General features: G+C 49.7%; 1 protein-coding gene across 1 annotated transcript in view; it reads right to left on the minus strand.

Moving 5' to 3' along the window:
* LOC111154696 (alkaline phosphatase, liver/bone/kidney) overlaps positions 1 to 19,389 on the minus strand; it is a 56,544-nt gene extending 37,155 nt beyond the window's left edge. The window contains exon 1 of the mRNA XM_022514539.1: positions 19,317 to 19,389. The gene's annotated coding sequence lies outside the window, so the exon portion shown is untranslated. The remainder of the gene's footprint in view (positions 1 to 19,316) is intronic.
* Positions 19,390 to 25,227: the final 5,838 nt, after the last annotated feature.

The raw sequence follows: 25,227 nt of genomic DNA on the forward strand, positions 1-25,227 counted from the left end.
ACTCCCCACTCAGCAGGGAGTCTGCTATTCCCTGAGCACACTTCTCCCTCCCTCCCTCTCCCCTGCTCTTCCCCTCTGCCCCTCCCCGCTCATGCATAAATAAAATCTTTTTTTGGGAAAGATTTTATTTATTTATTTATTTATTTGACACAGAGAGAGAGAGAGAGATCACAAGCAGGCAGAGAGGCAGGCAGAGAGAGGGGAGGAAGCAGGCTCCCTGCTGAGCAGAGCCCAATGCAGAGCTTGATCCCAGGACCTTGAGATCATGACCTGAGCCAAAGGCAGAGGCTTAACCCACTGAGCCACCCAGGTGCCCCTGCATAAATAAAATCTTAAAAAAATACTGGACAAGGCACATAATGGAAAAGAACATGCATAGTACATACAACTGACAAAGGTCTGTATCCAGTAAATAAAGAACTACTGAAGTTGACAATCCATGATGAACAAACACCCTCCACACACACACACAGGGAAAACTCCTCAGCAAAAAGAGGTGTGAACAAAGAATACAAAAGATGTATTTCAAAAACATTATGCTAAGTGAAAGAAGCTGAACATAAAAGAGTGTATGTTGTGTAATCCATCTATATATATGAAACTCCAGAAAAGACCAATATAATCTACGGTGAAAGAAATCAGAATAAAGATTACATTTGGGAGGCAAAATGGACTTGAGAGGGGCAAGAGGGAAACTGCTGGAGAGAGAGAAATGTTTTTTAAATCTTGGTTGGGATCATGGTTGTAAGGTAATGTATACATGTCAAAACACACAGAATTGTGCACTTAACATCAGTGCATTTTATTGTATGAACTGTACGTCAACAAAAAGAAAGATAGCGTAAGTCCTAACATCTAGGTATTTCAAGAAATAATGACGATAACCATAGAACTAAAGAAAGATGAAAGATCTCCCTTTGAAAGGTCCCCAAATAAACCAAACAGGACAGAGAAGGAAAAACACGCACTTAAAAATATTATAGTGAATATTAAAACACAACAAAACGTTCTAAAGTCTAAAGAAAAACAGATCACTTACAAAGGAATATGTATCAAACTGAATTGACCAAAGTACCAAAGGAAAAGAATCTGAAGCAAGAATTTTATATCCAGCTAAACTGTCATTCAGATGCTAAAGACTACATTGAAGGGATCATGTTTGTCCCAAAAGACACCCTCTAGGGGCGCCTGGGTGGCTCAGTGGGTTAAGCCTCTGCCTTCGGCTCAGGTCAAGATCCCGGAGTCCTGGGATCAAGTCGCGTGTCGGGCTCCCTGCTTGGTGGGAAGCCTGCTTCTCCCTCTTCCTCTCCCCCGATTGTGTTTCCTCTCTTGCTGTGTCTCTCCATCAAATAAATAAATAAAAATTTAAAAGAAACAACAACAAAAACTCCCAGATCAAAGAAAAGAACAAGAACATATATCCAAAAATAACTCAGTACTAAAAAATCTGGAAAATTTTAATCTGAAGGACAAGTCAGTGGATATAAGGGCTTAAGAGGGAGACCAAGAAACATGAGCAAATGTTAATCTGGACTTTGTATGGAAAAACTATAGCTGGCAATCTTTTTTAAGTAAATGAAACATTAAAATGAAAGAAAAGCAAGACAAAATGAAATAAAAATCTAGGAAGGCAGAAATAAAAGAACACAGACACATTCTTTTCAGGAACACTCAAAACATTTTAAAAATTGATCACAGGGGCACCGGGGTGGCTCAGTGGGTTAAGCCTCTGACTTTAGCTCAGTATGTGATCTCAGGGTCCTGGGATCGAGCCCCACATCGGGCTCCCTGTAATAAATAAATAAAATCTTCAAAAAAAAAATTCATCACATACCAGCCCATAAAACAAGTCTCTCCTTTATTTTTATTGATTTTTAAGATTTTATTTATTTTTAAAGATTTTATTTATTTATTTGACAGAGAGACAGAGAAGGAACACAAGTAGGGGGAGTGGGAGAAGCAGGCTTCCCACTAAGCAGGGAGCCCAATGTGGGACTCGATCCCAGGACCCTGGGATCATGACTTGAGCTGAAGGCAGACGCTTAACGACTGAACCACCCAGGCACTCCTAAGATTTTATTTTCAAGTCATCTCTACACTCAACATGGGTCTCAAACTCACAAACGCAAGATCAAGAGTCATAGGCTCTACAACTGAACAAGCCATGAGCTCCAAGGCTCTCATTTTATTTTATTTTAAAGGAATAAAGGATTTTTTTTTAAGATTTTATTTACTTATTTGACAGAGAGAGATCACAAGTAAGCAGAGAGGCTGGCAGAGAGAGGGAGAGAGGCAAGCAGAGAGCCCGATGTGGGGCTTGATCCCAGGACCCTGAGATCATGACCTGAGCCGAAGGCAGAGGCTTAACCCACTGAGCCATCCAGGCACTCCAGGAGTAAAAGATTTTAAAGGATTTTTTTTTTTAAAGATTTATTTATTTGAAAGAGAGAGAGAGCGAGAGACAGCACATGGGAAGGGGCAGAAGGAGAGGGAGAGGAGCAGACTCTGCTAAGTGCAGAGCCCCAGTCAGGGCTCGATCCCACAACCCCGAGATTATGACCTGAGCTGGAAATCAAGAGTCACACTTAACCGACTGAGCCATCCAGGCGCCCCTCCAAGTCTCTCATTTTAAATGACTGGTTTCCACAAAGCCCACATTCTCTGACAATGGTACAATTAAGTTAGAAGTCATGTTCTTTTATTTCATGTTCTTTAGAAATCATGTTTTGAAAAGGACAAACAATTCCCTATACAACCAGAGATTAAAAGCATCTCTAAATAACTCATAGATCAAAGAAAAATCATAGTAGAAGTCTGAAATTACTTAGAACTGGGTGATAATAAAAACACTGATATAGGGGCACCTGGGTAGCTCAGTGGGTTAAAGCCTCTGCCTTTGGCTCAGGTCATGATCCCAGGGGTCTGGGATCGAGCCCTGCATCAGGCTCTCTGCTCAGCAGGGAGCCTGCTTCCTCCTTTCTCTCTGCCTGCCTCTCTGCCTACTTGTGATCTCTGTCTATCAAAAAAAAAAAAAAACAACACTGATATATCAAAAAGTACAGAATGCAGCAAAGAAAGGGTAAAAATTAATGAGCGAAGGGGCGCCCGAGTAGCTGAGTGGGTTGAGCAACCAACTCTTGGCTTCAGCTCAGGTCATGATCTCATGGGTGGTGGGACTGAGCTCCTCATGGGGCTCCACTCAACAGGGAGTCTGCTTGAAGATTCTCTCCCTCTGCCCGTATGGCCACCCCCTCCTCTCTCATATAAATAAATGGATTTAAAAAAAAGTATTGAGTTGGGCATCTAACTTAGGCAGTTAGAAAAAAAGCAACCCAAAGAAAATAAAAGATTATAAAGAACTGTAATCAATACTACTGAGAACAAAGATTCATTTGTAAAGATCAAAACCACAAGTATGTCCTTTTAAAAAAAAGGTCAATAAGGGGGGACTGGGTGGCTCAGTCACTAAGCATCTGCCTTCGGCTCTGGTCATGATCTCAGGGTCCTGGGATCGAGCCCCACATCAGGTTCCCTGTTTGACGGAAGTCTGCTTCTCCCTCTCCCACTCCCCCTGCTTGTGTTCTCTCTCTCGCTGAATCTCTTTGTCAAATACATAAATAAAATCTTAAAAAAAAAAAAAGAAAGAAAGAAAAGAAAAGGGGATACAATTTCTTCCTTCTCCTTCTCCTTTTCTTTCCTTTACTTTTCTTTTCAGTAGTCTCCAGGCTCAGTGTGGAATGCAATGTGGGGCTTAAACTCATGACCCTTAGATTAACACCTGGGCTGAGGGATACCTGGGTGTCTCAGTTGGTTAAGCATCTGCCTTTGTCCCAGGTCATGATCCCAGAGTCTTGGTATTGAGTCCTGCATCAGGCTCCTTGCTCACCGGGAAGCCTACTCCTCCCTCTCCCTTGACTGCTGCTCTGTCTGCTTGTGTGGGTGCTCTGTCTGACAAATAATTAAATAAAATCTTTTTGGAAAAAAAAAAGACCTGGGCTGAGATCAAGAATTAGGTGCTGGGGCGCTTGGGTGGCTCAATGGGTGAAACCTCTGCCTTTGGCTCGGGTCATGATCTCACGGTCCTGGGATCGAGTCCCGCATTGGGCTCTCTGCTCAGCAGGGAGCCTGCTTCCCCCTCTCTCTGCCTGCCTCTCTGCCTACTTGTAATCTCTCTGTCCAAAAAAAAAAAAAAAAAAAAAAAAGAGTGAGGTGCTCAGGGCACCTGGGTGGCTCAGTCAGTGGTGTCTGACTCTTGGTTTTGACTCAGGTCATGATCTTGAGGTCTGGGGATTAAGCCCCACATCGGGATCTTTGCTCACTACAGAGTCTGCTTGTCCCTCTCTCTGCTCCTTCCCCTGCTCTCTCCCTCTCTCTTAACTGGGTGGCTCAGTGGGTTAAGTGCCTGCCTTCAGCTCAGGTCATGATCCCAGGATCCTAGGATCGAGGCTCACACTGGGCTCCTTGCTCAGCAGGGAGCCTGCTTCTCCCTCTGCCTGCCACTCCCCCTGCTTGTGCGCTCTCCATCTCACAAATAAGTAAAATCATAAATAAATAAATAAATGAACTGCTAAATTGACCTATATTCAATTTTAGAATATATTTGACCTATATTCAATTTTAGAATCCAAAATATGATTAGACTCAGGAATATAAATAAAGAACGATGACAAACCAGTAAGAAAATGTAAAAAAAAAAAAAAAGACAAATAGAAAAATGGGAAAAACAGGGGTGCCTGGGTGGCTCAGTGGGTTGAGCCTCTCTGCCTTCGGCTCAGGTCATGGTCTCAGGGTCCTGGGATCGAGCCCCGCATCGGGCTCTCTGCTCAGCAGGGAGCCTGCTTCCCTTCCTCTCTCTCTCTGCCTGCCCCTCTGCCTACTTGTGATCTCTGTCTGTCAAATAAATAAATAAATAAAATCTTAAAAAAAAAAATAGGCAAAACACATTACCAAAAGAAGACTCACACATATGCTTACACACTTACTCAACCCCGCCAGAAATCTGGGAACTGCAAACCAAGGTCTACAACGAGAAGTCCTTAACACTTACTGGATTGGAAATAAAGAAGAAGTCTGACAACACCACGTGTTACAGAAGACATGAAGAGCAGAACTTCTTATACGTTACTGGTGGAAGTGCAAAGAGATCCAATCATTTTGCTCTTATCTTGTAACGCTGAACAAATTTTCACGTACCCTATGGCCCAACAATCGGTGGCTAGGTATACATCAAGAGAAGTCCTAGCTACATGCATTAGAGAACGTACACATGAATCTTCGTAGGTACTTTTCCTACTCTAGCAAAAATCTGAACACAACCCCAGTACCATCAACAAGAAATTAAGTAAAATTCTGAAACCGTTACCTGGTATATAAATGACATACACAGCAAGCAGTTTTAAAAACAAACAAACAAACAAAAAAAAACCACTGCAGCGCCCGGATGGCTCAGTCGGCTAAGCGGCCAATTCTTGATCTCAGCTCAGGTCTTGATCTCAGGGTTGTGAGTTCAAGCCCTGCATCTGGCTCCACGCTTGAAGTCTATTTAAACAACGATGAAAGAATTACAGCCACAGGCAGCAAGCCGATCAATTTCAGCAACATAAGATTCACTTACAACCAAGTCCAAGGAGATTATTACATAAAGTACGGGACACCTCTGTAAAGTGTATATAGGGACACCTGGGTGGTTCAGTCAGTTAAGCGTCTGACTTGGGGGTCAAGTCATGATCTCGGCGCTCTGGAATGGGCAGCGGGCCCTGCACCCAGTGGGGACTCTGTTTCTTCCTCTCCCTCTGCCCACACCCCCACCCGGCTCATCCTCTCTCTCAAATAAGTAACACCTTTCTAAATAAATAAATGTGAGAACTTAAAACTGGGAATGAGAAACCCTAGATTCAGGAGTGATTACCACCCCCACCCACCAACCCCCACCCCGTGAAGAGAGGCAGTGGGCGGAGGTTGGAGGAGCTCAGAGGAATGTGTAAATTACTGTCAATATTCTAGTCCTGGTAGTGGATGATGGTTCATAGGGGTTTTAAGTCGATTTACTTATTTATTTATTTTATTTTATTTTATTTTATTTTATTTTTTAAAGATTTTATTTATTTGACAGACAGAGATCACAAGTAGGCAGAGAGGCAGGCAGAGAGAGAGAGAGGAGGAAGCAGGCTCCCTGCAGAGCAGAGAGCCCGATGTGGGGCTCGATCCCAGAACCCTGGGATCATGACCTGAGCCGAAGGCAGAGGCTTTAACCCACTGAGCCACCCAGGCGCCCCTTTTTTATTTATTTTAAAGACTGATCGATTGATTGACTGATTGGAGAGAGTGCCGGTGGGGGAGGGGCAGAGGAAAAGCATCTCAAGCAGCCTCCCTGCTGAGTGCCTGGGGACCCCACGACCCTAAGGGGCCATCCAGCAAACGGGAGGTCACCCAACCCCTTATTTGCTCTGCTCATTCCTCCACAGCTGGTGGGAGGTCTGCAAGCTCTGGGTCCTGCCCACTTCTCTGACATCACCTCCTGGCCCCCACCCGTACCACTCACCACTCACACCTTGTCTGCCCAGCTTCCCCCCACCCCCCCGCCCCACCCTGCTCAGGGCTTTGGTGCTGGCCCATCCCCTGCCTGGAACACTCTTCCCCAGGACAATGCTGGTCTCACTCCTCCTTCTTCAGGTCAGAGGTCACGTCTCGCATCCTTTCCTTCCTTGCCCTGCCAGGTGAAGAGGCCCCCACGACTCCCCAGTCCCCCTACTATTTTACAATCCTATTTTCTTCCCAGCACTCCCACTGTCTGAAATTAACTTATTTTATGGTCTGTCTTTTCCAGTACCATGGAGTTCCTGGAGGACTTGGTGGTGGTTGCTGCTGTACCCCCCTGTACCTAGAACCACACCTGCCTATAGAAGATCCTCAGTAAGTATTTGCTGGAGGGAGGGGAAAAAAAAGATCTAACGCCAACTCCTCCAGAAATCCCTTGTGGTCATTCTACCCAAGGCTTGGTGAGGAGGCCCCCCTCTGGTCCCATGGTTCTCGAACTTTCCTTCATCCTACACCACCTGGGACTCTGCAGGGGCCTGCCCACCTGAGTATCTCCCCAAACACTGGACGTTCTCTGAAGGAAAAACTGGACCAGATTCACTCATGAATCCCAGCACCTAGCCCTGGGCCCAGCAGGGAGCTGGGCTAATAAAATATTTGTTGAATGAATGGATGAATGAATGTCCTCCGCATTCATCTCATCCGCCTTGCTGACTCTGCTTCCTCCTTTCTCCACCCTGACAGGGGCTAAGAAGTCGACACCCAGGTGAGCTGACACACCCAGGTGAAATGATGAGCAAGGCCACTCGAGCCGGAATATCGGAATATCGTGGAGCAGGGGAATCCCTTTTCTCCCTCCCTCCCCACCCCAGGAGCCACTTCAGGCCTCAGAGCGGACAAACCCACAGGCCAGTACTGCCTCTCACAGGAATCCTCTGGGGTCTGCCTTGGCCAAACCAACAAGACAGGCGTCCTGCCCGTATTTCACCCTTCATGACTGGCCGAGAAGGTTGGCGGGCCTGCCTCAATGCCCCAGCTAGAGGCCTTGTACAGCTCTCCGTGGCCAGGTGCTGGTTGGGCAAATCCAATCACGTAGCTACCCTACAGGACAGGATCCACTTCCTTTGGGGGAGGAAATGGGACAGGCAGGCCAGCCCAGGGATTCCGTGAAAGAGGAAATTTCAGTGCCAAGTTCTCACTTAAGCCAGTTGCTCTGACATTTCCCAATCCAGGAAGACCTTAGAAGGGTGGGACAGAAACCCGGGAAGGTCAGGCCGGAGGCCAGATTCCTGGACGGAGGCTGGGGCCAATCTCCCACTGAGGTTTCTGAGTTAGCAGTGGTTTCAGTCTGCTAATTGCCCTGGCCTCCCCCTGACTCAGGTTCCCAGAGACACCAGGACTGCCCTGCTGTAACCCCCACCCCCATTTCTCCCTGCCTCCAGGAACCACACAGGGGACAGATAAACTTTGCACTCCTCAGCTCAGAGGGCCAGGAAATGTCATGCAGTCTATTCCTGCCTTGTACGTCCTCCCCGAGTCTGGCTCCAGAAGAACCAGGAGGTTCAGGAGTTTACACATCTGGGCTGCAGAGATTTATCTAGTATTAAATGATTACGGGCCCATACTCTGGAGCCAGGCTGCCCAGGTTCAAATTCTGGCTTAACTGCTTATGAGCTGCATGACCTTGAGTACCCTACTGTGCTTCTACTCTTTAACCTTTAAAACCAGCGATTTGTCCCTACTCGATGGGGAGGCTAAGTCACCCAAACAGAGAAGGGTGTGTCGAACACTTACTTAGCAGGCCAAGCACACATATGGGATTCGGTGAAAGACCACTCTTACTATCATTATTAAATACATTGAGGTTGTTTGGAGTCAGGCCTGGACCAGACATCCATAGACAGACACACCAGAGCCAAAACCAACCTGCTCAGCCGACTGGGATGGAACAAGGGAAAAGACTCCAGGCTCTGGGTCCAAATCCCAGCTTCACAGGTCTGTGACCCCGGGCAAGTTACAGAACTGCACTGAGCCTCATTTCTGCCTCTGGGTACTCCGGATCACAGCCGTACCTCCCCCCAAGCGGTCACGGCTCCTCCTCACCGGGAAAGATGCTAATGTCTGCTGCTGCTGGCTGTGGGCTGTGCTGGGCAATTAGGGAGCTGACACAGGCAGGGGCTACCCCAGGCAGGGGTGAGGTGACAGGCAGGTTCCCCTTCCTGGAAACCTCTGTTGAGGCCCCTGCCTGGGGGTGTGATGCGCAAGTATTCATTCATTCATCAAATATGCATTAAGTGTGTACTATGTGCCAAAAAGCACAGTACACATTGATGCAGCATTTTGACAGCCATTTCTATTATTATTAAAGAAGTAAGGGGCGCCTGGGTGGCTCAGTGGGTTGAAGCCTCTGCCTTCGGCTCGGATCATGGTCCTGGGTTCCTGGGATCGAGCCCCGCATCGGGCTCTCTGCTCCTCGGAGAGCCTGCTTCCTCCTCTCTCTCTTCCTGCCTCTCTGCCTGCTTGTTATCTCTGTCTGTCAAATAAATAAATAAAATCTTTAAAAAAAAAAAAAAAAGGAAGTTAAAGTTGCTTGGCACTGAGGTGAGGGTACATCTGGAAATAAAACGGACGAAAAGACCGGTCAGAGGTAGTCGTTGGGAGAACCCATACCTGACTAAGGGCCTGAGCTGCCCATAAGGAAACTGACTTGTCCTGCTGCCAATCACTACCAAACTATTTATGAGTTGGTGTCATTAGTGGAGATGTGAAGACATCAACGGAAGGGCAGCCAGGCTCATCCTGGGGCGGCTCAGGTGTCACACCCGGCAGGACCAGCCTCCACAGGTTTCCCTGTGGTGAGAGAGCCCAGCTGAGCTGGGGAAAGCCTTGCCAGTGGGGAAGCCTCTCCATAACCCAAGGATGACATGCATTTGCCGAAGGCAGGCACCTTGCTAGACACTGGAGTTCACCAAGGATTTGATGAGATTCTTGCCCTCCAGAAAAATCATACTCCGAGGCAGACATCCCATAGACAATCAGATTGTAGGAGTCTTCAGAACACATCTGGAGAAAGACCATTGGCCTGGGATCCTGATCTGAATTTGAGGGCTAATTTTTGCCATTGGTTTGACCTAAGCCTCACTTTCTCATTTTCCCCTTTTGCAAAATGAAGACAGTATTTTGGGGGGGCTGTTTTAAGGATCCAGTGAGTTCACGAATAAGAAAGGACTTTAAAAGTACACCTGGCCAGCTCAGTTGGTGGAGCATGGAACCCTTTTTTTTTTTTTAAGTAATCTCTACACCCAATGTGGGGCTTGAACTCACAACCTCAAGATCTCAAGATCAAGAGTCCTATGCGCCACTGACTGAGCCGGTCATGTGCTCCAAAGCATATGACTCTTGATCTTAGGGTTGCGAGTTCGAGGTCCCATATTGGGTGTAGAGATTTCAAATAAATAAATAAATGGGCTTTAAAAATGGAAAAGTACAATAGGAGCCTGGAAGCTGAGGTTGGGAGTCTCACAATAACTCATCCAGCATCACGTGGCTGATTAGAACAGGAGCTAGAACTGGAACCGGAGCTGGGTAGGCCAGGCCCTGTCCCCCTCAGTCAGCTGCCCCTCTCAGCTGCCTGCCTTTGCTCCGTGGGGCCATCGATTCACGAGAGGCCCAGGGCACAGGTAGAACACTAAATCCCCTGGAGCAGGGATTACCATTTTTTTCCTTGGGACCCCAGGTTTTCTAACCTGCCAAAGGGAAGATGCCATCTGCCAGGCTGTCCTCATCGGTAGGTGGGAGGTGCCTCGCAGGGAAGGGCGCCCTCCCCAGGGAAAGGGGTGGCCCCGTCACAAAGGCGGAGGCTGCTGGGCTGGGGAAGAGCAAGTGTGGAGCCAGGGAGGAAGCCAGCGGCAGGGAGCCAGTGGCAGGGACGCAAGGAGGTGAATTAAAATCTGGGCAGAAGTCCTGGGTTCACCAGCCCGGGCAACTCAGGAACATTGCTTCACCTCTGAATCATTTCCCTCACTTGGAGAATGGGTCGCTAGAACAATTAAAAGTGTATATATATAAAGCGCTTAACCAGAATGGCTCGGTGCATGATAAATATTCATAATATTCAAAATATATCCGAAAGTTATTAGTTCTTTTTAAATTTATTTTTTAAATTTTTGAGAGAGAGCGAGCACACAAGCAGGGGGAGCAGCTGAGGGAGAGGGAGAAGCAGACTCCTCGCTAAGCAGGGAGCCCCATGCAGGATTCCATCCCAGGACCCTAGGGTCATGACCCAAGCTGAAGGCAGACGAGACACTTGACCTACTGAGCCACCCAGGCGCCCCAAATGTTAGTGACTCCACTATTATACTCTACCATTCTTACTACCATTAGTACTGTAAGGACCTATTTAGCTAGAGGCTTCCATCAAGGTTAAAATAATAACGTTGTTTAACCCTTAAACTATCCCTGCTCCCCTTCCCCCAGGGGACTTAACTTAAAGACAAGTCCCAGAAACCAGCTCCAGGTAACAAAGCCCAGATACAATGGTGGGTCAGGCCAGGTGGAGACATCCAATCAGTGGGGGGATGCATACTGTCTCCCTAGTTACCAAGGTGTGATAGGCTAGGTCAAATGTCTATTATAGGATAAATTGTAATTCAATTGGTCACCTAGCATCACTGTGCAGCTTTCTCTGTGTGTTACAATCTCACTGGCCACCTGTGCGTGGCCAGGCCCGACCACATGGCCTTTGCCCTTAAAAGCTAGTCTGTGAAACGGAGAAAGGTCGCCCTCTTTGTAAGAGGCGAGGCCCTGGCTGATCAGTTTGATTCTTGATGCTTGGCACGAAATAAACTCTGCTTGACCTTCGCTTTATATCAGTATCGCTCCTTTAATCATGGACCTATTTGGGGGGCATAACAGTACTATCAAAGAGGGTGGGATAAGGGTGAGCGTAACTCTCCAGGACCAACCAGCCTCTTTCTTTCCACTCTCACTATACAGCCTGGGTCATCACCATCCCTAGAAGCCAGCACCGCCCCCTTGAGGACTAAGCATGGGCACCACTGTGCGCCCCAAGAAAGGTCCCCACCTGGCACCAGAGGGGAGTTCTGGCTCAGTCTAGCTCTGAGCTCCTCCTGCTTTCCTGTACAAGGAAAGGAGACTGAGGAGCCGGGGGACAATGACCTAGGGCCTCCTTGGGCCTGTCCCTTCTCCACGCTCCATGCAATGACCAGATCTAATTTGGTTCTGGGATATCCTTCAGTCTTGTGCCAACTTAATTTGTTGAAAAGGGCTGCCTGGAGGACTGCATTTAGAAGGCCCTGAAGTTTGGAAGGAAAAAGAGCCGTGGCTGAGTGATGGTATCTGACTTGAGTGTAACTATTTGCCACAAAAGAGCTAGAAAAGCCCTGAAGGCCTTGCCTCAATACAAGTCCTGGTTGTCAGGAGGGATAACTGGAAGCCAAGAGGAAAAGGGACTTGCCCAAGGTCACAAAGCATGAAAAAGGGTAGGGATTCAAACTCAGCTTCCTCTGGCTTTCTGAGGATGCTTCCTGCCACGATTGTCACGTCCTTCCTCTGGACCAGAACAGGAGGTGTCCAGGCCCACTGAGACCCACTGTCTGAGAGAACAGAAGCCAGAAGCCGCAGGCCCCCAAGAGGACCGCCTACTCGGTTCCCCACCCTCATCCCCACCCCTGGGGCCTCCTACCACACTTTGCAAACCCCAGAGGCAGAAGGTTCCAGTGAAAACAAACGTAGACGGCACCATCCCCTGAGGGCTTGTATACAAAACGGCTTGTATACAAACAAAGATTTGAATTCAGATGCTAATCAGATAAGCAAGACCACGTGAGACCTGGATCTGGTTCCCTTTCCCCTTTGCAGCTGTGTGTCGTGGGAAGTTACAGAGCTTCTCTGAGTTTCACTTTGCTCCTCTGTAAAATGGAGAGGAAGAAAAAACACACTACAGTCATTCAAAGAGATTAGCTCCGTGTTCCTGACGCAGAGTAAGCCCTTAGACATTAATTATCAGGATTAGGTTAAAGGGGGGAAAAAAAAACCCACATCATTTTCACACACAAAAAATATCAAGTGATCCAAGCAAGGGTTTGGAAGGGGTGTCGGGAGGAGCCCTGTTTTTCATCCTTGATAGCTGGCTAACTGAACCGAAACATGAATTACCAAGTTTGATGATTTCATAATAAGGAAGGAACCAGATTCTCCTAGGAAAATGGATTGTATCATGTCACAGAAAAGGAAGCAGCAATGAGTGGATGGATTGGCAATACTGGGGGACAAACGTGTCTGCTTCCCACTTGCCAGATGGGGGACTTCGTGCCTCAGTTTCCTCCTGTGTAACGTGGGGATAATAGCACTGGCCATCCAGGGCTGCTGTTAAGACCAAATGAGCAATTCCAGGTGAGGCAGTGGGCCACCCCTGGCCTGGCAATGCTAGTAGGTATTAGTGAGCGTTGGGACATGTGGCACGGGGAGTGGGTGACACTCAATGAAGGAGGCAGAGAAAATAGCACCTATAACGGTGCTAAGAGTGAGGGAGGGGAGGAAGACTCAGAATCCGCTGAGACACCTTCTGCCCAGAATGGTGGCAGATGGTTAAGTTATTAACTCCTGTATGTTAAGGAGCTGTTGGTAAGTCAACGTGGGGACAGGTGGAGGGAGAAATTGACAAATGATACTCAGAAAGGCCAAGCCTGACACGGTTCAGTGACAGCCTACAAGAGGCCTGGGGGATTACAGGACAGAGACCTGGGAGCCTCAGCCTGAGATCTGAGAAGACAGCCCCCACCCTCGTTGTTTCCTAGACAAAGTGAAAAGGTAGATCAAAGAAGGCAAGAGATTGACTTAACAAAAAGTCACATGACAGATCCTTTTAGAGGTTGGATTTATGGCTTTTCAAATAAAAGCCACCTAAACACTTTTTTTAAAGATAAAACGTTTGGGGCGCCTGGGTGGCTCAGTGGGTTAAAGCCTCTGCCTTCAGCTCGGGTCATGATCCCAGGGTCCTAGGATCGAGCCCCGCATCGGGCTCTCTGCTCAGCGGGGAGCCTGCTTCCTCCTCTCTCTCTGCCTGTCTCTCTACCTACTTGTGATCTCTGTCAAATGAATAAATAAAAAAATCTTTTAAAAAAAAACAAAAAAACAAAAAAACAAAAAAACGTTTGCTGAGCTCTGCCTGGTAGCCTACATACTTGACCTCATGAAATTCACTCACCCAAACCACAAACTGAAGCCTGGGAGGGTGAAGATACTTCCATGGAACTTTGGGTTGGGGAGAGGGTATTTGTCGTGGAGGTCTTTTTCCCAGAAATAGCCTCCCAGCCTCCCCTCCCCTCTCCTCCCGTCCCTGGGTCAGAAGTACTGGGGAAGGGTTTGACCCTGGCATGTCTACCCTTTGAACCTCGGTCTCAACTGCAAAAGGGCAGGAGGTGGGGAGGAGAGAAGGGATCAGAGATAATGTTCAAGATGCCTGGTGCCCAGCAGGTACTTATAAAATACAAACCCACACGGGCCCCATTTCTGAGCTCCTCCGCAAGTGGGAGGACCATGTTGGGGCCCGTGGTTACTATCAGGTTGTCAGGTGGGGTAACTGACCTCCTTGTTCATCTTGTACCCCCAGAACAGTTGTGGTGACCTTCTAGAATCTTCCATCCAGGCAGCTGCTTTCAGACCCCCTGTATTTGACCATAAGGCTTCATGGCCTGCCACACTGCCCTTACTTAAGCTCAGTCACAGTGACTTGGAGGTCTGTGTTGCCACCATGATGCCTGCCTGTCATGGCTAGGCCTTGGCACTCAGCAAAGGTGGCCCAACAGACCCCTGAGTTCAGAGTGCAAGACAGTGTTTCCTGTCTCGGAGATGAGTGACACCAGCACGCAGGGCAGTTGGGAGCATTTAGGTGAACGGGTACTAGTCCAGGGAGTCCCTTCCCTGAAGGAGCGTGTCATCTGTACCCTGAAGGACCAAGGGCTGCCTGTCCCCAAGTGGGTAGGCCCCGGGCCAGCTATCTAAGTCCTGACAGGCTGTTGCCATCACCCCTAGACCTCTAGAGCCCTTAGACTCTTCCCAGGGACCACCAGAGCAAGAAGAAAGCTCCTTCCACAGAAGGAGGGACTGCTATCCACGTGTCCCACACTCCTACCCTGAGCTCCCTGAGGGCCAGCCCAAGCCCCATGCCCTCATTCAGATGAGATTTGAGACCTCCTTCCAAAGCCTCAAAGCACCTCACCCAGAAACTGCAAATTCAGAAGGCAGGGAGGTCATGTCCATGAGGAAAGTGGGCGTGGGGGAGAAGGGAGCCGTGGGGACTGTCATCAAGTGGACAGAGGGGCTGTTACTCAGCTCCACCCATGGCGACACAGCTGGGATGCAGCGCAGTGTGGCCACATCCCCTGGTCTTTCAAGAAAAGTAGAATGAAATCACTTGGCTGAGTAACAGCAACAACTAAATCAAGGTCTTTAAATCACTGCAAAAGCCAACAATCGGCCACAGCTGTCCCCTGCCCTGTTTGGAGGGCAGTCTGCGCCCTAGGCCTGTCTAGGCCTGCCATGACCTGGGCCATAAATATGGGAAAGCCAATTCACTGAATTAGAGACATTCCTAGTCTTGCGGATGTCAGGCATTTGGGCTTACCAACAAGGACACGGAGGCTCAGAGAGGGGACCTGCCCAAGGTCCTACCACTAGTGTATCAACCCCTCAGGACTCAAACCCTGCTCTCAAATGAGTTGAAGATCCTTTTCCTACCGATCCACACCATCTGCATCCTCCCTGAACAGCTTTCTTTTAAAAAACTAGATACACTGTGGACACAGTGGATACGGACACGAGACTGACCAAATCCAAAACACTGGTTACTTTTATTTTTTTTTTAAAGATTTTATTTATTTATTTATTTGTCAGAGAGATAGAGAGTGCACAAGCAGGCAGAGAGGCAGGCAGAGGCAGAGAGAGAAGCAGGCTCCCTGCTGAGCAAGGAGCCCAATGCGGGACTCGATCCCAGGACCCTGGCATCATAACCTGAGCCAAAGGCAGCAGCTTAACTGACTGAGCCACCCAGGCGTCCCAACACTGGTTACTTTTAAGGAAGTCGTGGACCTTAGAGCCGAAAGACTGAATTCCCAGTACAGCTCCCCTCTAAGCAGCTGGGTGACCCTGGGTAAACTCCTTCCCCTCTCTGGGCCAACTCCTTCCCCTCTCTGGGCCTCCATCTTCCTGATCTGCAAAGCAGCTAGATGACCAAGCCAGCTGCTAAACATCTTCCAGCTCTGAAATCCCAGGCATCTGTGAGGTATTCTCACTGCTCAGTATTTTGTGGCCACAGATGAATATAGAATAATAATAATAATAATAATAATAATGGGGAAGGCAAGCCCACATTCACTGGGAAGGCACACTACAATTTTTAGTGAAACCTGACTCCTGGTTACTGGAATCCAGAAAGAACCACGGTAATACTCAGGCACTTTAACCACCATCCGACAGTTAAACAAAAACACATCTGGTTTAACTTCATTTTCCTCATCTCCTCCCCCAACCCCCTACCCTCATCTCAAATTTTACCCCTTAATTTGAGAAGTCAAATTAAATGCAAACAATTGATTTCATGCCACAGTGAGGTTGAGAATTTCAGCATGGAAAACTTTAAGCATGAATTTTTTCTGGGAGCAATCATGAACTGTTGGGGGGTGGTATGGGGAGGTGGAAAACATAGAGACTGTTTGTGAATGTTCTTTGGACCCTGAACATTCTACCAAAGTTGCTAAGGGCTGACTGTGAACCCAGCACTCAAGAGAGGCCAAGTGATTTGCCTGAGGTCACACAGCGAGGACTGGAACCCAAGATGTTGACCCAGAAGCCAGGGTTTCCCCTGGTGTCCGGGCCTTTCACCTAAACAGGGCCTCTCCCGTGCCCTATGGACCACCTGCTAGTGGTGAAGGAAAATACCCTGGGAACACAGAACTTCTCAACCACCAACACTGGTTCATCCCAGTGTTGGAAAACCATTTATGATCTTGCTGGTCTCTTATTAACCCACATTACAGATGATTTCTTCTTCTGAGGCTCAGAGAGAGAAAGTAATTTGTTCAGGGTCACATAGGAATGCTGGGAATGAACCTCCAATCTCCTCCCCACAGCAAGCTACTGCTCCCTGCCCCCTTAAGTCAGGATACCTCTAGAAGGGATGGGAAAAAAATGAAGCCATACGGCCCAGCCTAGCTCCAGCCTGCCCGAGACTACGTTGCCCTGGGACAGCTGAGTCAGCATTCCTGAGTCCCTGCGCAGATTTCCGAGTGCTGGTTCTCAGCCCAGCTTGCTCACTCTCCCCGCAACGCTCTCTTCGAGTTCTGGGGTTTGTATCGATAACTTCAGTTGGGCCTATTTCAAGGTCTCTGGGCTGTGTTGCTGGATCCTGCTCCTGGATTTAGACACCCTCATCCCCGGAGGTGGGTACAACACAGAGATCACCAGACTTGGAATTCTCACCACTTGGGCCCTCAATCCCAGCTCCGCCCGGTAGCATTTGAGTGTCCTTGGGCAAATCCCTCCCCTCTAAGGAAATGTAAGGCGAGGACAGCATCTAGCTTGCAGGGTCGGATAGGTAATGTCCAGTGGGACAGGCAGGGGCTGAGTTCCATTTCACTCCATTTCCAAGCCGGGACACAGTGAGACAGAGGGCAGGAGGTCCTGCAGAGGTAAAAGCCCGGACCTGTGCCCAGCACAGAACTCCGGGCTCCTGACCTAGGCTGTGTCTCGGATGATAGGAGGTAGCTTCTGAGTATGGGCAACGGCACCAGCTCATCAAAGATTGGGTAGAGCCCGGGTGAAGGTGGGTGACCAGGCGTCAGGGGCAGTGACATAACCATACACCCAGGGTTAGGGTTGCATTTTTTGCTGAGATTAGAGCTCACTGGAGCCAATATTTTCTTAAGCACAGACACCAGCTCAACACCTTGCACGCATTAGTCATATCCAGAACTCACCACGGGTAGGTAGTTTACTGATGGCCTCAGCTTAAAGGAAAACACCGAAGCATAATAGGGGACAGAACCATCTCTGGTCACACAGCTAGGGTGCCTGATCTTTGAGTGAGAACAAAATGTTAGGCAACCAATCTTACACGTGTTACTGCATTTTAATCTCCTCCCTTGTGAATTTCTTGATTCCAATTCTATGCAAATGTCCCGATATTGCTGTGTTCTCTTCACTGCTCCTTAGCCAGCACCAAGAACAGGGCTTGGCACAAAACTTCATATTTCCTGAATAAAGATAGTATTTTGTTTCTGGCCTCAGTTCAGTTTTATTCCTCACAAGAGTCTTACACACGAGGCACGCTCCCGATTTACAAGTGGTGCCTCAGACAGGGACACTCACGCTGATCTCACTCCAGAGGTGGGGAAGTTGGGGAGCTGTTTTCTGCTTAGTGAATTCAGAGGCATGAAGTTCAGGAAGAAAAAAAGAGACAGAGGGCCCAGATGGACAGGTGGGGAGGACTGAAGAGAAAGCAGGTTTGGAGGGTGGGCAGGAATGGAGCCTGGAACTAAGGCTCTGCTCTTTCGTCTCTTAGGTGGTAGAGTGGAATCGGGAAGCTAAGGTTGTGTGGGCTAGAGTCTGGGTTAGAATCCTAGTCTCATCACTTCCTTAATGTCTATAAGCCTCAGTTTCCCCATCTGTAAACCAGATGATGCGTGTGAAGTGCTGGAGCAGGCCTGGCACGCAGCAGGCACTCAATGAACAGCTTTAGTGTGGGAAACAACCCTCGCCTCCCTGGGAAGCCTACCCCCCCCACCCCGCAGTCTTCCCCAGGGTCCAAAGCTCTTTCTGGCCTGAGAATGGCCCCCTCTTTTGATCTCCAGCATTTTTTCTCCTCCAGCCAGAGGCCTTTGTAAAGGCCCCTACCCCATTATGTGTTGGAAAAGGGTCAGAAGGGACAACGATGGGGCTTTTTCTCAGCTTCCACTCCCAACATTGTGACCAGGCATTGAACTGTTTTTTATTTAAAGTGGACATGGGAAACAACTCTGGGCGACCCACTCACCTGAGCACTGCCATAGGTGAATCATCGGCTCCAGAGCTTTGCCCCCACAGCCGCTGTGCCCACCCCAACTCCCAGATAAACATCCACTCGCCAGAGATCCCCTCTTCTCCAACCCCCCATCATGCGGCTCTGGGACCCTCAGCGCCTCCCTCGCTCTATTCATCCGGGCTCTGGCCCAAACTACTTTGGACCCCACCTGGACGCACTGGCCTCCTCCCCAAGCGGCAGTGGCTTGATCTAGAGGCTCCCAGGTGGGAGGCATGGCAGGGCACCAGGTTGGGTGCTGGGGTTGGCAGCCTGAGTCTCTTGATCTCCCACCAAGGGGGTATCCTTGGGGCTGCTCAGTCACGGGACGCCAGGGAGAGGGGCGTAGATGAAAGGTCTAAGTCCCGGGCAGAGACCCGGGAGGCAGGTAATCCCAGGACTACAGCAGCGGTCCCGAGCACGGTCCCCTTAGCTCGCGGTCCCCGCGGGGGCCACGTCCAACCTCCAGCCCAGCCCAGCACGCTGCCGGGAGCCCCGGATGCGCGCGAAAACCGGAACAGAACAGGTGCCTGAGGGTCCCGAATGGGCTGCCCTGGGTGGTGTAGAGGCGCGGAGGTCCGCGCCCAGACATTTATATCCATCCTCGCCGCCACCCGCCGACGAGCGGAGGATGTAGGAGGGGCCGGGATCGACCACGTTCCCCGGGGGTCCCGGGGAGCCGGAGGGCAGCACAGAGTCTTACCTGAACGGACTACGTGGGCGAGGGTCTGTCCTGGCACAAGCGACGTGGGGTCGGTGCGCTGGGACCGAAGGCGCGGAGTGGCGGGAGCGCGACGCTGCCGGGGCCACCTCCCCCGCGGGCTTATAAAGGCGGCCGAGGGGCCCGGCGAGGAGCGGGGGCAACCCGCCCCCGCCCCCGCCGCCTGCCCAGTCCCCCGCCCGGGCCCCGGCCCTCCCCCTCCCCGCCACCGCTCCCGCCCCGCCTCCGCCGGAGCTCTGCCGGCCGACCGGGCCAAGCGGCCAGGGCGCCCCCTGCCGGGAAGCTGCCCACTCCCCCGCCCCCCACGCCCGGCTGCTCCGGGAGGGACGGCGGGGCGGGGGAGGTGGGAGGCATCGGCCTGCGCTTTCCCGGTCCCCCTGCGCTCCCGGGCCCTCTCCACCTCCTGGCTTCCCGCGGGGACCCTCTGTCCCTTCCTCTCTGCGAGGTCGGGCGGATTCCGCTCTCTGCGCGTGTATCCCAGTCGTCTTTATCTTTGGCTGCAACTTCGTTCTGTGTCTCTCTGTGGTCTTCCTCCTGCCCCTCTCTCTGTGTCTGTGTCTGTCTACCGGGTTTTCCCCGGATCTCCGCATATCTCTATCCCATCTTTATCCTGTCACTGCCCACCTGTGTGTCTGATTCTCCCTGCCCTCTCTCTCCTCTCACAGCACTCTTCCCTGGTAGCTCTCTTCCCTGTCCTTGGACTGTCTCCTTGGCTAGGATCAAAGGAAGCAGAGGATGGCCTAGGAGCGGTGACTTCCGTGAGGGGAGCCTCCGCTGGACAGGGGCTGTTACCTCTTTTCTCCTGACAAGGAAGGGGCCAGTCAGGGTTCATGCTGACTTGTCCCAAGCAGAGTCCCAGCCACAAGCCTCCTGGGTGACAGAGGAGGAAGCCACACTTCCCAGGCACTGGAGTCAGACAGCCCGGGTTCAAGACTCCACCCTCTTGACCTTGGACAAGTCACTTGCCCCCCCCCCCCCACTATGTATCCGCCTGCTGCTTAGCAGGCAGACCCTGTCTCCCCCCAGCTTCCCTCACCACGTGCTGGGAGGGTCATATGAGACAGTAGTTGAAAAGTACACAGGAAACTCTAAAATTCTAGATAAATGTGAGGGGGCGTGGACAGCAGCAGATGCTGAATGCTATGGGCTCCATCCCTGCTCCCCAGGGACCAGTACCCCATGGGCAGGGGGAGGAAGGATTTGCTCCCTTTCCCTGAGAACCAGACTGAGTGTAATTCTGACAATCTTCTGCCAAGCCCCCAAGCTCTGTTTGAAAGCCTCCAGTGACAAAGAACTCACTGCCACCAAGCCAAGGGTATTCTCAGTGACACTTAGGGCCTACCGGAGCAATTTATGCCAGAGACTCGAAGGCCGTGATCTTGGGTCCCCCAGATCCCTGCCATCCTCAGTATCTAAGCCCCAATCTTCCTGCAGCCACTTTTTCCTGTAGGTGAGGAGGGGATCAAGTCCAGAGCAGAGAGGAAACCATGTCAGCAGCAGCAGAATCAATACCAGCCCAGAAGTCTCTTACCCGCTCCATGGCAGCTCAGAGCCAGGCATCTCGCATATAATATCTCCCAACAATCCCATTTTACAGAAGAGAAAACAGAGACCCAGAAAGAGCATATGAACTTACCATAAGATTGGAGCCAGAACTGGGGCCTGGCACCAGATATCAAGAATGTCTTTGTATTTGTTTTTCTTTCTGTGTTTTTAGCAATTGATACTATTTCTTTATTTACAGGAATGATGCAAAGTTCCCTTTTTGACCTAAGTTTATGTTTTTTTAAAAAGTTAATCAAAACATTGAGTAAATATTATTTATTTATGTATTTAATGGGTTAGATTATGGCAAAAATCATGGAGGTGGCAAATGAATGAAGTTTAGGAAATACAAACTTGGCTTTTTTTTTTTTTTAAGATTTTATTTATTGATTTATTTGACAGAGAGACGGATTGAGAGTACAAGCAGGGGGAGCAGGAGAGGGAGAGAGAGAAACAGGTTCCCCGCAATGCAGGGCTTAATCCCAGGACCCCACGATCATGACTTGAGCTGAAGGTAGAGGTTTAACTGACTGGCTGAGCCACCCAGGTACCTCTGAAACTTGGCTTCTAATGCCTGGTAAACTTAAGGCCTTACTAAAAGCAGGTGGCTCATAGCGTGGGTTTGTTTTTGTTTTTGTTTGATTTTATTTATTTGACAGAGAGAGAGTACAAGCATGGGGAGCAGCAGGGAAAGGGAGAAGTAGGCTCTGGCTGAGTAGATAGCGCGATGTGGGGCTCCATCCCAGGTCCCTGGGATCATGACCTGAGCTGAAGGAAGACGCTTAACTGACTGAGCCACCCAGGTGCCCCTCATAGCATAGCATGTTCTTAACAAATATGGAATAAATGAATGAGTAGAAAAAAGTAGAAAAAGCCCCAGCTTTGATCCTGACCTTCGGGTAATTTACCTCTTTGGCCTTCAGTTTCCTCATTTTTTGTGGGGATTATCAGTACCTGTCCTGTCCACTGTATGAAACCGTTGTCAAGGGGCGCCTGGGGGGCTCAGTCGGTTGAGTGTCCAACTCTTGATTTCTGCTCAAATCATGATCTCAGGGTCCCGAGATCCAGCCCCACATCAGGCTCCACGCTCAGCGCGGAGTCTCTTTGAGGTTCTCTCCCTCTTCTTCTGCCTCTCCCCTTGCTTGTGCTCTGTCTCTCTCTTTTACTCTCTCTCGCTCACTCTAAAATGAATAAATCTAAAAAAATGAAAACTGTCATGGGGATCATTAGATCATAGTTCTTAGAGCAAAGAGAGCTTGGAAGTCAAACAGTCCAGTTTGCTTATTTTTCCAACAAAGAAACAGAGCCCAGAGATAAGGTATGTACAGTTGTAGAGAAACCTTAATGGAATGAATTGCTTACTACCAGCCCAGTGGTCCTGGAATCGCGGCTGGATTTAGAGATTGTCAGTCCAACCAGCCAGGGGACATCTGAACCTAGGCAGGGAGAGTGACCTTCTCAGCTCCCCCAGAAAGCTAGGGCAGAGTTGGAGGTAGGGTTCCTAGTTTCCTATCCAGGCTTCCTTCCTGTTAGGCTGATAGCACCAGGAGGGGAGGTACCCAGGGAGCAGGGACAGTGACGGCTGCTGGGTATTCCCTGCCCCCACCTCAGGTGAATTTTCCTTGTGGGACAAAGCCCAGGAGCAGGATAGGAGAGGTAGGGGAGGAAGGTGGCAGGGCTGCCCAGGCAGTGGTTCCTCTTGTTGATAACTCATCGATGGACTCCCAAGGTGGAATGGTACCCTGGGGAAAATCACCCAGACACAGAGGCCCCAATGCTGGCCATGTGGTACATCCAGAAGAGCTATCCCCCTAGCTTTGGGGAGATCAGAAGTCAGGGGCAGGTGCTAGGGGCTCATGATAAGGTGGGATGGGCTTCCCCCAACTTCCTGCTGGCTCAGCCTCCCAGACTCTGCCCAGGCTGCGACAGGCAGACCTTCCATGCCAGAGGGTTTGCCCCTGGCTCACTGATGATGACGCCATCTCAAGCCTCCTCATATCTCTAAACCCTTCCTTGGCATTTGTAAGCAATGACAGAGCTCCTCCAAGAATCTGGGCTCTGTTCTGGATGTTTTTCACCCACAACAGCTTATCCGGCTGCTTTTAGCAAGGCCTTAAGTTTTCCAGGCATTAGAAGCCAAGTTTCAGAGGTTAACCTGGGTGGCTCAGTCAGTCGGTTAAACCTCTACCTTCAGCTCAAGTCATGATCCTGGGGTCCTGGGATTAATCCCTGCATTGAGGGGAGCCTGCTTCTCCCTCTCCCTCTCCTGCTTGTACTCTCAATCCATCTTTCTGTCAAATAAATAAACAAATAAAATCTTAAAAAAAAAAAAAAAAGCCAAGTTTGAAGTGAGAAGGCCAGAAGGCCCAGAATTTTAATTCTCATTTCCACTGCCCCCGGGGAGCCTCCTGCAGTGGGAAATGCTAGGATGGAGGGCACACAAGGGTCAGGCCCTGGGTGGAGAGGGAGGAAGGAGAAAAAACAGAGAGAGGAGAAGAAACTCTGGGCGGGGGGGCAGTGGGGAGTTGGTCCTGACCCAGGGCTGGGGAAACACTGGCTGAAGTCTGGGAGGATATTTAAAGGGGATGGTGTCCGGAAACGTTTGCCTGTTTAGACCATTATATTCAAAGGATCATTTTATCTCAAGGGCAGGTATGACCAAAGTTTCAGCCACTTGCCTCTCAGTGCCTCCTCCAGCCCCATCTTCAACTCTATACGATAATGAACTGGGAAGACTGAGGACAAGGCACTTTCATTAAACCAACATGATGCCCAACATTACTGAACCCTGACTTCATAACAGGCCCTGGTCTAAGTTCTTTGTACCTATTAATCCATCTACTGCTACTTCTCACAACAGCCCTATAAAGCAGGACTTCCCCACTTTACAGATGAGGAAACAGAGGCATATACAAGCTGTCATTGGTGGAAGTGCCCACCAGCCCGGTGGGAGACGTGATCTCACTTGTTCCTCTCCGCAGCTCGCAGGCTGCATCGTGACTCTCTCCCCTCACTTTTCAAAGGAGGAAGCTCTCAGATCAGAGAAACTTAACAACTAGGTTCATTCAACCAGCATTTATTAGATCCCTGTCTGTGCCAGGCACTGTTCTAGGAACCGTGGACACAAGTGAATAAAAGATTTCTGTCCTCATGGAGCTGACATTCTAGTTAGGGAGGACATAATAAATAATAAGTGTTATAAATACGTATTATAGAGTACATTAGAAGATGGTAAGGGAGGGGTGTCTGGGTGGCTCAGTCGGTTAAGTGGCTGACTTTGGCTCAGGTCATGATCCCAGGGTTCTGGGATCGACCCCCATGTCAGACTCCCTGCTCAGAGTGGAACCTGCTTCTTCCTCTCCCACTCCCCCTGCTTGTGTTCCCTCTCTCACTGTCTCTCTCTCTCTGTCAAATAAATAAATAAAATCTTTGGGAAAAAAATATGGTAAGAGAATGGATAAAGAACTACGAGAAGCGGGGTGTCTGGGTGGCTCAGTGGGTTAAAGCCTCTGCCTTCAGCTCAGGTCATGGTCCCAGAGTCCTGGGATCAAGCCCCGCATCAGGCTGTCTGCTCCTCGGGGAGCCTGCTTCCCCCTCTCTCTCTGCCTGCCTCTCTGCCTACTTGTGATCTCTGTCAAATAAATAAATGAAATCTTAAAAAAAAAAAAAAAGAACTATGAGGAGGAGCAAGAGTGCCAAGTGGAGCAGGTCGTGGCAGTAAATAAGATGTTCAAGGGCATGAAGATGACACCAGAGCAAAGATAAAAGGTGAGAGAAAGCCAACTGGAGGTCCCCCAGACAATCAGAAGAGAACCTGAGCCGTCTATGTCTGATGCCCCGCCTATGTCTGATGTCTAGGCTTTTGAGCTGTTTTGAGCTATGACATGCCCTCCCAGAACCCATTCTCCAGTCCAAGCCTCATACCTGCCCTGGGTTCCACCCCAGTCCTAGGTTTACTCCCTAATCCCGCCCTAGCCCCTGACTTCATCCCATCTGGAGCCTGGCCCTTGCTCCCGCCCAGTCTTCTCTTAGTCCAGTCTTTCAGGCCGTACTAACCCAAGGTGTCCCTTCACATGAACAGCTCCATCCCCAGTTCCAGGTCCCTCCCAGCCATCAGCTTGCAGCTCAGTGCCCTAAGAACTGGCAAGTCCCAGCTGCTCTTAAAGGGAGCTCTCCTCACAAAAGGGGAAGTCCGCTTGTGAGAAACCCCATTGTCCGGGAACAATGTCCCTATTTTGTCCTTTATTTCTAAAAGGACTTGTGAGCAGGCTCTGAGCTCTGAGGTCCCAGCTCTGAACGGGAGCATGTTGCTTCCTATTCTCAGCCCTGGAGAAGGCTGTAGGCCAAA

This window comes from Enhydra lutris, unplaced genomic scaffold (assembly GCF_002288905.1).
Source record: "Enhydra lutris kenyoni isolate GAN:26980312 unplaced genomic scaffold, ASM228890v2 scaffoldscaffold38, whole genome shotgun sequence".
NCBI classification, from domain to species: Eukaryota; Metazoa; Chordata; class Mammalia; order Carnivora; family Mustelidae; genus Enhydra; species Enhydra lutris.